An 11185-nucleotide genomic window follows, 5' to 3' on the forward strand; every position below is an offset into this window, starting at 1 on the left:
GGGGGGGGGGGGGGGGCGAGGGCCACCTCAAAAGTATGCAAACAAATTGACACCAGTGGTGTTCGCTATCACCCACTCTCATCCCATGGTAGTGCTGGACATGGCGCAGTGGTAGAAATACGAGGCTGTTCGTCGGACACGACGTGTCGGTGCCCCGCATACCACCACAGGCGTCATCCAGCCTTGACCCGAGGTTTCGGATGTCCGTGCAGGAGGAGCGCCAACAGAGATGTTTGGCACGTGGACACAGGTTGTCTGACCCGCTATGGTCAGCGATCGTGGTAGTTCGCCCACTCGGCGAGATAGGAGCGCGGAAAAAACTGCAGGCTGCTGAAACGACAACATGTCAGTGCTGTAACGGCCAGCATGTCACCGCGCCGGAGGCCGGAACAGAGAGCGAATGCCTGCTGATGGGCCGTGGGAAGTCAGACGAGCTGCTGCCGCTGAGTGAGTGTAAACTGTGCCCGTATATCTGTGAGGATATTTGATACTTGAGCTCGTTTACCTTTGGACAATAGCAGGAGACACCTGTTCTGCTTCGCTCAGAGATGAAGTCGCGGAAGTTCGTCTCATGTGACGTAATATTCTGTGAAGGAAATAAGAATATCTTGGTTATTGTAACGCAAATCTAAGGAAAACAGGATATTGATCAATGATCAGCACTGATGATCACTTAGATTAGGTCTTAGTTTGAAACTTAGACGCGTCATTCCATCAAGATTAATCTATTTACATATATTTTTTTAACTATTTTCATTATTTTTTATTGCAATTCCTTGCAAATACAGTAAGTTAATACATCGAATAAGCTATAAAAAAATCTAAATATATTTTCAAAGTATATGGTTCCCATTTTAACAAAAAAGTACACAATATTAACTCCCGCCCGTATTGGTGTTTTCCAGCCACGAACGTATAAGGGGGGGGGGGTCCGTTGGACCCCCCCCTTGCCGTTTCGCCCCTGATCGAGCTAGAGCTTCGCGGAAAAAACGAGCGTGTTGCCCGTGACGAGAGAAAGCCGATGATACTCAGTTTTAAGGTCCTAGGTCATCGGTTGACCTTCCAGGTCAGGCCAATGACCCAAAAGTGGGGAAAATTGGAACCTGTTAGAACGTCGTAAAACGTGGCTGCTACGGGGTTTTAGGGGTGCTGATCACGAATATCATGTCAGTTATGATCATAGATGATGTATTCATGCATTTAGGCCAGGTCGGGTGAGGTCAGGTCAGGTCAACCAGTAAGGATTTTGCCGGGTATTCGTAGTAGGTGGCACCCGCTTCTGACAACTTCATAACATATTAACCCTCGCCCGCACATGCCATTTTCCCATCCTAGAACGCACATGGGGGGGGGGGGGGTTGCCACCCCCGCGCCATTTCGTTCCTGTTGGAGATAGAGCTTAGCGGTAAAGACCAAAAAGATTCTTTGGGAAAAGACGAATCTAATGATACCCAGTTTTACCTTCTCAGGTCAGTCATTGACCTTCCAGGTCAGGTCAAACTAAAAAATGTTGCTGTTTTGGGTCACCGTTGGATATCAAGTGCGCTGCTTATCAAATACCGATGACGATGCTGTTTTCTGGTGCCAAGCCAGCTAGAATCTCTTTGTCACACTACCCGACCAGAATTTTGCTGCTGAGGTCATTTTAGGTCAAGTTAGGTCAAGGTCAATTATATGTGTTTGTATGTGTGTGTGTGTCTGTGTGTATACTGATGTGTGCACCGATTGTTTTTGGGTCCATATTACATGAAGTCATGATCTGAGAAGCTTTTACCAAAATGCAGTCAAAAAAACTTCACAAAAAGTAAATTCAGCTTGCCTAAAACGCAATTATCTTAGATGACGTAGGTTGACCTTGACCCTGACCTTGACCCCTGTACATCGTCGAACAACATGTTCCATGATAGGTGGGAGGTAAGACTGGCAAAAAACGCCGAAATCAGGGTGTCAAAAGCTCACAAGGCCCATGGCAGGCGCAAGATGTTGAGAATTGGCCATTTGGGTCATGACATGACCTGAAAAACAAGGTCATATCTCCGAAACCAAAAATCACAGAAACTTGAAATTTTTAGTGGACCTCAAGAAAGGATAGAGGAGCAGCTATACGAAAAATCAGCCTTCTAGCTCTAAAAATGTTGAGTGCAGAGCAGAAAGACTATCTGGGGGGGGGTGGCAACCACCCCCCCCCCATGTGCGGGCGAGGGTTAAGAAGGCACCAAAACTACTTCGTAAATGTTCAAATGGTTGCTAAATTCGAATTCAGCTTAAAAACACTAGCCTAGAAACATGTAAAACTCGAAAAAGTGAACAGAGGTCATCAAAGATCAATGACCTGACCCCACCTTCCGGTGACCTTGACACCCACCCTAATGCATGGGAGCAACATCATATCCCATGTTTGAACGCTTGAAACCACGAAAAGACTGCAAACGTGCGGCTAATGCGAGCCAGCATACGTCGAATCGCGATTCCGGCCAAACATGGTCTCGAAAAGTAGGTCACAGGTCAAAGGTCATTGGCGTCAGGGTCATGAAATTTTCAGGGTAGGTGTAAAATTGATTAACCTTCGCCGGACCTATTGGTTTTCTACATAGGTGCCGGCCGAGGGGGGGGCGGGTGGTACGACCCCCCTCGCCGTTTCGCCCCTGGTGGAGCTAGCGCGTCGCGGAAAAAACGAGCGTGTGCGCTGTTTCAAGACGCAGCGATTGATACTCGATTTTAAGGTCCTAGGTCAAATGGTGACCTCTGAGGTCAGGTCAAGTGCCCCAAGGTACGGTTCAGTTTTTGGTGAATAACTTCGCAAAAAAAAACGGCCACAGAGCCGCGATTTTGGCAGCATCGTGTTTGCCTTGCTCAGGCGCGTCGAATGATATACTTTTTGTTTGGGTTAGGTCAACTTAGGGTGTTGACCTCGGGTCACGGTCAGGTCAGCGCCCCCAGGTCACGAAGTTAGTCGAAGGAGGTCATATCGCATATCATTCGATTTGGCAGGTCTTCTTGAGTCCATTGGTGGCATTCCCAACTCGCTAGCTCAATTTGATCGGGAGTTATTGACGAAAAACTAATATGACCCTAATGACGTCATAAATGACGTCACGCAAGGTCCACATTGCAAAAGTGACGCATGGAACCTTGCAAGGAGTGCCTGATATCATGATTATGTGTGCTTGAGATAGTTGGAGATCGTTCCCGGCGCCAGAATAGCAGTTTTCATTTTTCCCCATTGACTTATAATGGTGAGGTCGCGAAAATGACCTGACCTCATATGACCTTTAGGAAAAATCCGAGATATACAAGTTGTGAGACTCCCAATGGATAATAGGTCCTGCAAGTTTCCTTTCCCTGTGACAGCTCCTCTGGCAGTGAGGGCGTTGCAAAGTTGCGACATCTGAAGACCGTGCAGAGGTTCACTTATGACGTCATAGGTCAGTGACCTGACCTGACTCGAAAATGCGGTTGGTGTCAAAAGATCCGGCTTGAATCAAAGGTCAGATATGCCAAGTTTCAGCTCTCTATCACCAGCGTGTTCGGAGCTATCGCGAAAAAAATCCTATGGCGGGCGGCACCCGCCCCCCCCCCCCCCCTCAGCCGGCGATTGTTAACGCGAGGGTACTGAAAGTTTTGTCGCGATCGGACGTTTTTTACGCGAGTTATTTTTGAAAAACCGAGGGGGTCCGTTTGACCCCCCCCCCCCCTTATACGGGCGAGGGTTAAAGCACAAAGCAATATGCGTTCGACCTTTAGTTATACCTACACAATTTTTGTCTAGATGCCCGCATTTCTCCCATCTTCTCTACTGAAAAATATGCTATCACTTTTGATTGACATTGTTTTGTGCTAGGAACTCTTCGTAAAAGTTCATCTTCTCTGAACTTCCTGAGAGACAGTAGGCTTATCGGACTTTCCACTTTACCAGCTCGCAAACCTTTCGCTCTATTGTGTTGACGAAATCCCAGCTTCAAACTACTTCTAACCGTGCCATCTGGAAGGCTATGGATGTCTTGTTGCTAAATGGAAGCTGTCGGTATAAGAAGCAGCTTTGGTTTCGCGCTTCACAGTGCTCGATTGGAGTGACGTTTATTGTTGCTGATGTTCAATATTCTCTTTCATTTACTTCCTTCACCAATTTCAACATTGCATTATTGTTTATCACTATAAATATATCCCTTCTGATACATACTCGTACATTACTTTCCTTGCGCAATATGCTCTGAAACGATAGCGGTGACCCGTCGTGCAGCAATCTAACAATGTTAAAAAGTTGCCGATAAAAGTGCATTCCAAAGAGAAATTATCTATGATTGGTAGTACCTGCTTAGTAACTGACGCATTTACTTGGGAAAATGGTAAATAGTATGCTAGAACGCCCTGTGTAGGACTCAGCCCATCCCAGAGAGACCCGCAGTGACGGAGGGGTGTGACGTCGCGCTGAAATCGTGCTGTCAGAGATCTCGTTACCTTTGACCGTACAGAACCCGCTCCGTATGCACACACCGCCTCTGACGGCTGACAGCCAGGCGCTGACAGGTCACCTGTCACATACGTGCGTCACAAATGTGACATTCCTGCCACGTATATCTATGTGGCGCGTCACACCGCACACGGCGTTATTCGTTTGTAGTGGCCCGATCAGTGAACATGTTCTACCTCCGCCTTATAGTTGTCATTTGTTTTCTGTTGGCGGTCTTCGCCACAGCTTTGGTTAATGGTGAGTTTTGTATGAGAAGAACTGCGATTACTAATTTTTTGTTCAGACATACCGGGTGTCCCAAAAGTAAGGTCATGATTTAAAACTTAAATATCTCGAGAAGTAAGAGTCCGAATCACTTCCAATTTTAACACGTGCAAGGTACATCCATAAAATTATTTTCTTGCATGCTTAACCCGCGCCGTGCTGGGGGGGGCGTTTTTACGCCCCCCCTCAGGTTTTTCGCGAATATCTCAAAAACGGCGGCGCGCAGCGCCGCCGTTTTTGGTACACGTGTTCCTACATCATTTCCGCACATGTTGTGAAAATTTCAGACCTAGGCCGTTCAAGGTCAGGTCACCAGGTCACGTCAAGTGACCTTACCTCAGAAAAAGTTCAAAGGCTCGCTATAGCTACACCGACTGAACGATCACTTTGAAACTTTCAGCGATTGATATGAGTAACAGTATGTATAAAATGTATATCTCGGATTTTTGATATCTGTGACCTAAGGTCAGGTGAATTTTGCGACCTCTCCATTATAAGTCAATGGGAGAAAATTGAAATGCGCCTCTTTTGGACGAATATCGTTCAAAACGCTCTCAAACATCGGTTCATAGGTAAACATGACACACTGAATAGGAAAAATGCACCTGTGACCCCTCTGTGTGCCCCTGAGGTCATCTCAGGTCATGAACGGTCGCCAGCAGTTTTTTTGGCTATAACTTTTGATAGAGACGTGCTAGAGCGGTGAAAACACGTCAGATGTGTTCAGCTCGACGATACGGATCGACTGATATGCAACATGACCCTTTTCGGTCAGGTCATGACCTTGACCTGAGGTCAAATTTTCAAAATGACCTTTCAAGGTCAACGAATAGTTCATTCGACGCGTCTCGACGAGAGGAACACGATCCTGGCAAAAGTAATGTCATGGCGCTTATGAGTCAAAAGTTATTGACGAAAAAACGTTTTTCGTAAAAACGGCTATTTTTGGAGTTTTTGCCCTCTGGAGGCTAAACCGTTCACCTGAGGTCAAATCTGAGAACATTACTCAGAAAGGTCTGTTAAAGGGCTATCGAATGCGCTTTTCCGCGGCGCTGTAGCTCTATCGGTTCCCGAGATAGCCGTTGGCAGTTTCCAAAATGTTGAAATAGTCAACATTTTACCTTTGGTGACCTCTGGTGACCTGACCTTTGACCTGACCCAAAAAATGACCGAAGTGTTTTCGTCCTTATTTTTGACGCTCTTTCGATTGCCGCTTACCGCGTGTCGCTACGTGGCCCAGGAGCCGAGTTAGACGGGGGGGCGTGAAAACGCCCCCCCCCCCAGCACTCGGCGGAAAGTTCAGGCCACCAGCACGGCGCGGGTTAAACCATTTTTGATCATAACTACACCGAACAGTAGGCATAAAACTGAGAAGGTCGAAATTCAACTCTTAGAGAGGGTCCGTCATTAAAACAAAGGGTAAATACCGCCCAGTTTTCGGCCCTAAGCAGACCCTATCAGCTCGCCCTATCTCTGAACTCATGCATAGTTTCGCCTCAACCGGTAAAACGTCAGAAAAAAGGTATAATGTACGCACAGGGCATGTATACTTAGCCACCTGTGCTTCGAGGTCCTGAGGACGACAGCGGGAATCGGGTGACAATAAATCAAGAGAGGTGGCCGAGAGTCCTCCCAGTGGTTCTTCCGCTCGTCGCAACGCAGCTGTGCCGACACCATCAGCCAGCAGTGGTTTCAGCAGGATGGAGACTATGCTTGCACCGTCCTGAAGATCATGCATTGTCTCCGAGAGTGGATGTGAGATCCCGTAATTTTCAGTCAGGGCAACGCCATTGAATGGCCTCCGCGGTCACCTGACGTTACACCTTCATATTTTTATTCTCTGGATACACAACAGAAAGATTGTCTTTTAGGACAACCCAACGAGCCGGGAAGAACTAAAGGATGATCCCTCCGAGCAAACATAGGCGGCATCTCACCAGAGAATCGCTCCAGAATAGTGGAGGAAGTCAAACGTAGTCTATTCATGCACGCGGCCCGAAATGGTAGCCATGTAGAAAAGCAGCAAATGTGGGGCTACGAGCCAATGTATTGACTCATATGTATGTCAGAATAAAATTTTATAAAATGCTCTTTCATATGATGTCCTATTTATATCTATCCATCGCGTATTTTTGGCAGTGTGGCCAAAACAAATGATGACCTTACTTTTGGGACACCCGGTATATGTAGACGTTAAAGCACTTGCCAACTCAAAAGGTCGTGTTTTGAAACATCAGGATGTGTTTGCCAATCGCATAAAAATTACCCGCGCACCTTATAGGTACTGCGAGCTAGTTGACCAGGCAGGCGACTCTGTGACATTTTGTGTGACCTCAGGTACGCCCCACTACCAATGATGTCACCCAATCATCCCCTGTCCCCCAGGACAACAATACTGCTGCTGGCAAAATGGCGAGTGCCTCTGTGGGCCCGACCCATGTCCTGTTGCGCAGATATGTAGCAGGAGAGGGAGTGGTTAATCCGCCCCGCCAGCGTGCCAGCCAGCTCCAATATGTTCGGAATATACACGTATTTGCATCAACTACACGTCAGAGCACGGCAGCAAGAGGATGAGAAGAATGGGTGGTGTTCCAGAAAAGCAACTACATCAGTGCAGCATATGATTGACCCTTTGTCATTTAAAGTTTGGGTACGACAAACAAATACATCATACATTGGTGTTGTTCTTTTCAATGTTTCGTGTTTGCAGTGCAATTCATTGCACCGCTGTTGAATGTGGCTAATTTGCATAACATTATTTGATTCCGTCCAGCGCATAATTGAAGGGGACAGTTATTTTCACGCTCTTTATATCTGCAGATACAGCAAGTATGTGTATATCCGCAGAGGCTTTCTGTGCATCAGAAGGTGGTAGGACGGAGGACCTTACACTTACTCCAGGCCCAGTATGGGAGCCAGCATGCAACCCAATTCTAAGCAGGCACAATATGAGCCTCATATATAGATATATAGATTGGCCTCCAGTATAAGCCCATTCCTGCAGGACCAGAACCCACCGGCGCCTGGGCAGGAGCCTGAGGTTGAGTGGGCTGCTAGGTTACCAGAGGGGCATACCTTGGTTTTATTTTCTACAGTTGCGCTGAACAGTAATCCACGGACCAGCTCCAGCTTGAGCACGGTCGCAATCTTGGGCAGGTGTGCACTGTGAGGCCATGTATATCTCGAAACTGGTCCCGAACAGCGGAGTCTGAGGGAGAGCTACCTTCTCGCACTCACAAAGCTCACGGATCTCTCCAGATCGCGAGTCCACACCAAATAGGATTTCTATAGGCGTGACATTTCTGACCCGATGCAATTGCATGCAGAAAGAGAAGGTAAACTTTACTTGGTGACATGTTAACAGTTACTTATAAGTGAAACATTTGCTTGAAATGAAGTTAATAATAGTATGCGTCAAAAATATAATATAAGACCCAACCGATCAAGAGAACCCGGCACTAACAGAGAGAGCAAGACAGTATTGCGTCATGCTGAAAACGTGCAGAAACGTCGTCCCCCTTGATCTTACATACTGCGCTTCATACTACAGTTTGTGACGGCTGACAGCCCGACACTGACAAGTCACCTATCACGTGCGTCACAAATGTGACACACCCGCCGGCCGCCACGTCCACCTCTTGGTGCGTCATTGTCAGTTGTCACAGCAGTCAGCAAGGCAACCGGCGTTATTCGTTTGTGGTGGCCCGATCTGTGAACATGAGCTTCCTTCGCCTTATAGTTGGCCTTTGTTTTCTCTTTGTGATCTTCGCCACAGCTTCGGTAGATGGTGAGTGTCTTTAGAAAGAGAGACTTTGATAATGGTTTCCTGTGCAAAAAAAAAATACAGACGCCACATGACCTGCTCTAAAGCATCAGACGTGGCAGCTACTTGCCTAGATATTATCCACGGACCGTGTGCCGTGAATTAGGTGATAGATAATCGTGTGACTCTGTGACATTTTGTGTGACTTCAGGTACGTCCCACTACCAGTGGTGTCACCCGATTATCCCCTGCCCGACGGCAGAGCCATACTGCTGCCGGAAAAATGGCGAGTGCCTCTGCGTGCCGGACCAATGTCCCGTGCAGGATAGCTGTCCCAGGAGAGGCTAATTCACCCTCCCGTTGTGCCAGCCAGCTCTGAAACGTTGGTCGGCATGGGAGTAATTGCAGTTTGCACCAACTTCATGTAACACCACGGCAGAAGGAAGAAGAGAAGCCATGGGTGTTTCAGAAGAAGAAACTACGTAAGTGCAGCACACGATGAAACCTTTGTGGCATTTTTAGTTTGGGCACGATATGCAAATACAGCCAGAAACGCTATTGGTTTGTTCTCAGCGTTTTATGTTCGGATTCATTCAACCGAACTGCTGTTGTGTGTGACCGATGTTTTTGATGTTTTGAGGTCTTATTTGGTGCCGCCCCGCCCATTCCATCGCTAAGTTGGGGTTTTAAAGTGTCTTCTATTGTTGTTGATTATTTAGCATTACATAAGCATCGTAAGTAGGTAGGAGCATTTGCACATTGTAACGCTTACCTATGTAATACAAGTGCACTTTGCAGCTAAATAGTGATGGAAAGCATTGGATTGAATTGGGCTTCAGCTATAAATTATCATATTTTGTTGCCACTATTGCATAGTAACTGGTAATGTCTATTATACAAAAAAAAAACATTTAAGAGAGTTTAGCGTAGTGAGGAAAATCATATTGATGATTGAGCATATTTTTAATTGACCAAATCCTCAATGTAATCTGAATAAAATGACAAATAGCAAAAATTCGGGTATATTCGATCACAGATCTTTGTCAACCGATACCAGCAGGCGCCACAATTGTAGATGTCAAAATACTTTTTGTTCAGTACACATGCACAACAGTAGATATGTCCTCAGGGAAAAGATTTATGGTTGGTAATTCTAAAAGTCGCAGACAGCACTGCCACGCATGTCAAGCTGGGCTGCGGGGAAAGTGTCACACGAAAAACGTAGTGTACGAATTGAAATGTAGTCTGTGCAACAAAACTTACGTAGGAGAAAGCGGTAGGCCAATACGACTGCGATATAACGAACACTTACGAGATGGCACCAACAAGAAACTAGGCACACCAATGGGTGAACATTTCGCGCACGAGCACCCAGACCTGACCCCAACGGACACGACTCTGATAGCACGCATCGTACGCAAATGTAAGGATGAAGCTGACAGGAGGATTGCTGAATCCATCACCATCCGCGATAGGATGCCAGCTATTAACGATAACAGCACCTCCTGGCAGCTACTTCCAAAGTAGGGTAGCATTTTTCAAGAGCTCACCACGTTAAAAAGTGATTGTGTAGATCGTTTTCATAGATGCTGTATGCGCCCTAACTTTGTCCAGGGTATGAGTAGTCATAGTATGATAATACGCTCATGTATGCTCATTTACGTATATAATGTTCATTTATGTATAATATGCTCATTTAATTGTTTCGCACAGTGTAAATGTTATATGTGCCCTAACTTTGTCCAGGGTAAGAGTGTAACTTGCTGCCCATTTAATTGATCCGCAAGTATTGTTTCATCTTAAATTCGTATATGCTTAGGCACACACGCACTTTAATCTTGTGTATAGGTTTTTCCCTGTACATATTATGTTTGACTGCTGCGACTTTTAGAATTACCAACCATAAATCTTTTCCCTGAGGACATATCTACTGTTGTGCATGTGTACTGAACAAAAAGTATTTTGACATCTACAATTGTGGCGCCTGCTGGTATCGGTTGACAAAGATCTGTGATCGAATATACCCGAATTTTTGCTATTTGTCATTTTATTCAGATTACATTGAGGATTTGGTCAATTAAAAATATGCTCATAATAAAAAAAAACATACCACCACTGGCATACATAGAACGTTGATGTGGAACTGGATACTATCCTTGGCGGTACGACATCATATTACAGGATTTAATCTCTTTGAAATTAGCTTCTCACTCGCACCCTTTTATGTGGAGACTGTGGGCCACTGGCAATCTGTCTTTGGACCGTTTCCTGTCAACCGACGCCCATTCGCCACCCCAGCGGCGACGCATTACCGTGATGAAATGAACTGTCTTAGCCGGGGCGAGGGGACGGAGCGGGTCCCCACCGCGTGATCGGGTCTCCCCGGTAGCGCCGTGAGCCCTGTTTTACAGAGAGGCGGAGGGAGCCGAGATGGCGAGACTCAGCAGGAATGACTCACCTCCAGTGATGACTCAGCAACTCAGCGACTGACTCCTGCGACACCAGCAGGCACTGTCTAACTGGCGGTCGGTAGGCACTTGGCGAAGGCAATAGGCACTGGCAGTCACATCATTCTTCAAAATACGACATGCTTCATATGTTGTCCCGCTCCAGGCCTTCCTGCCTCTCACGCGACTGCCTGAAGAGGCCATCAGCTTTGCCCCTCTCATGACATTCTTCGGATGGAA

At 46.6% G+C, this 11185-nt stretch overlaps 2 long non-coding RNA genes across 2 annotated transcripts; both read left to right on the forward strand.

Annotated features, from left to right (window-relative positions):
• The first annotated feature begins 4615 nt into the window (after positions 1–4615).
• Positions 4616–7429, forward strand: LOC122391426. Its single transcript, XR_006258347.1, has 2 exons — positions 4616–4708; positions 7121–7429. It is a non-coding gene; the product is annotated as an uncharacterized LOC122391426 (long non-coding RNA).
• Positions 7430–8375: 946 nt separating this feature from the next.
• On the forward strand, positions 8376–9056 carry LOC122391433. The gene is made up of 2 exons (XR_006258350.1): positions 8376–8522; positions 8710–9056. It is a non-coding gene; the product is annotated as an uncharacterized LOC122391433 (long non-coding RNA).
• Positions 9057–11185: the final 2129 nt, after the last annotated feature.

The sequence above is a fragment of the Amphibalanus amphitrite genome, unplaced genomic scaffold, assembly GCF_019059575.1.
Source record: "Amphibalanus amphitrite isolate SeventyFive unplaced genomic scaffold, NRLGWU_Aamphi_draft 000437F_arrow, whole genome shotgun sequence".
NCBI classification, from domain to species: domain Eukaryota; kingdom Metazoa; phylum Arthropoda; class Thecostraca; order Balanomorpha; family Balanidae; genus Amphibalanus; species Amphibalanus amphitrite.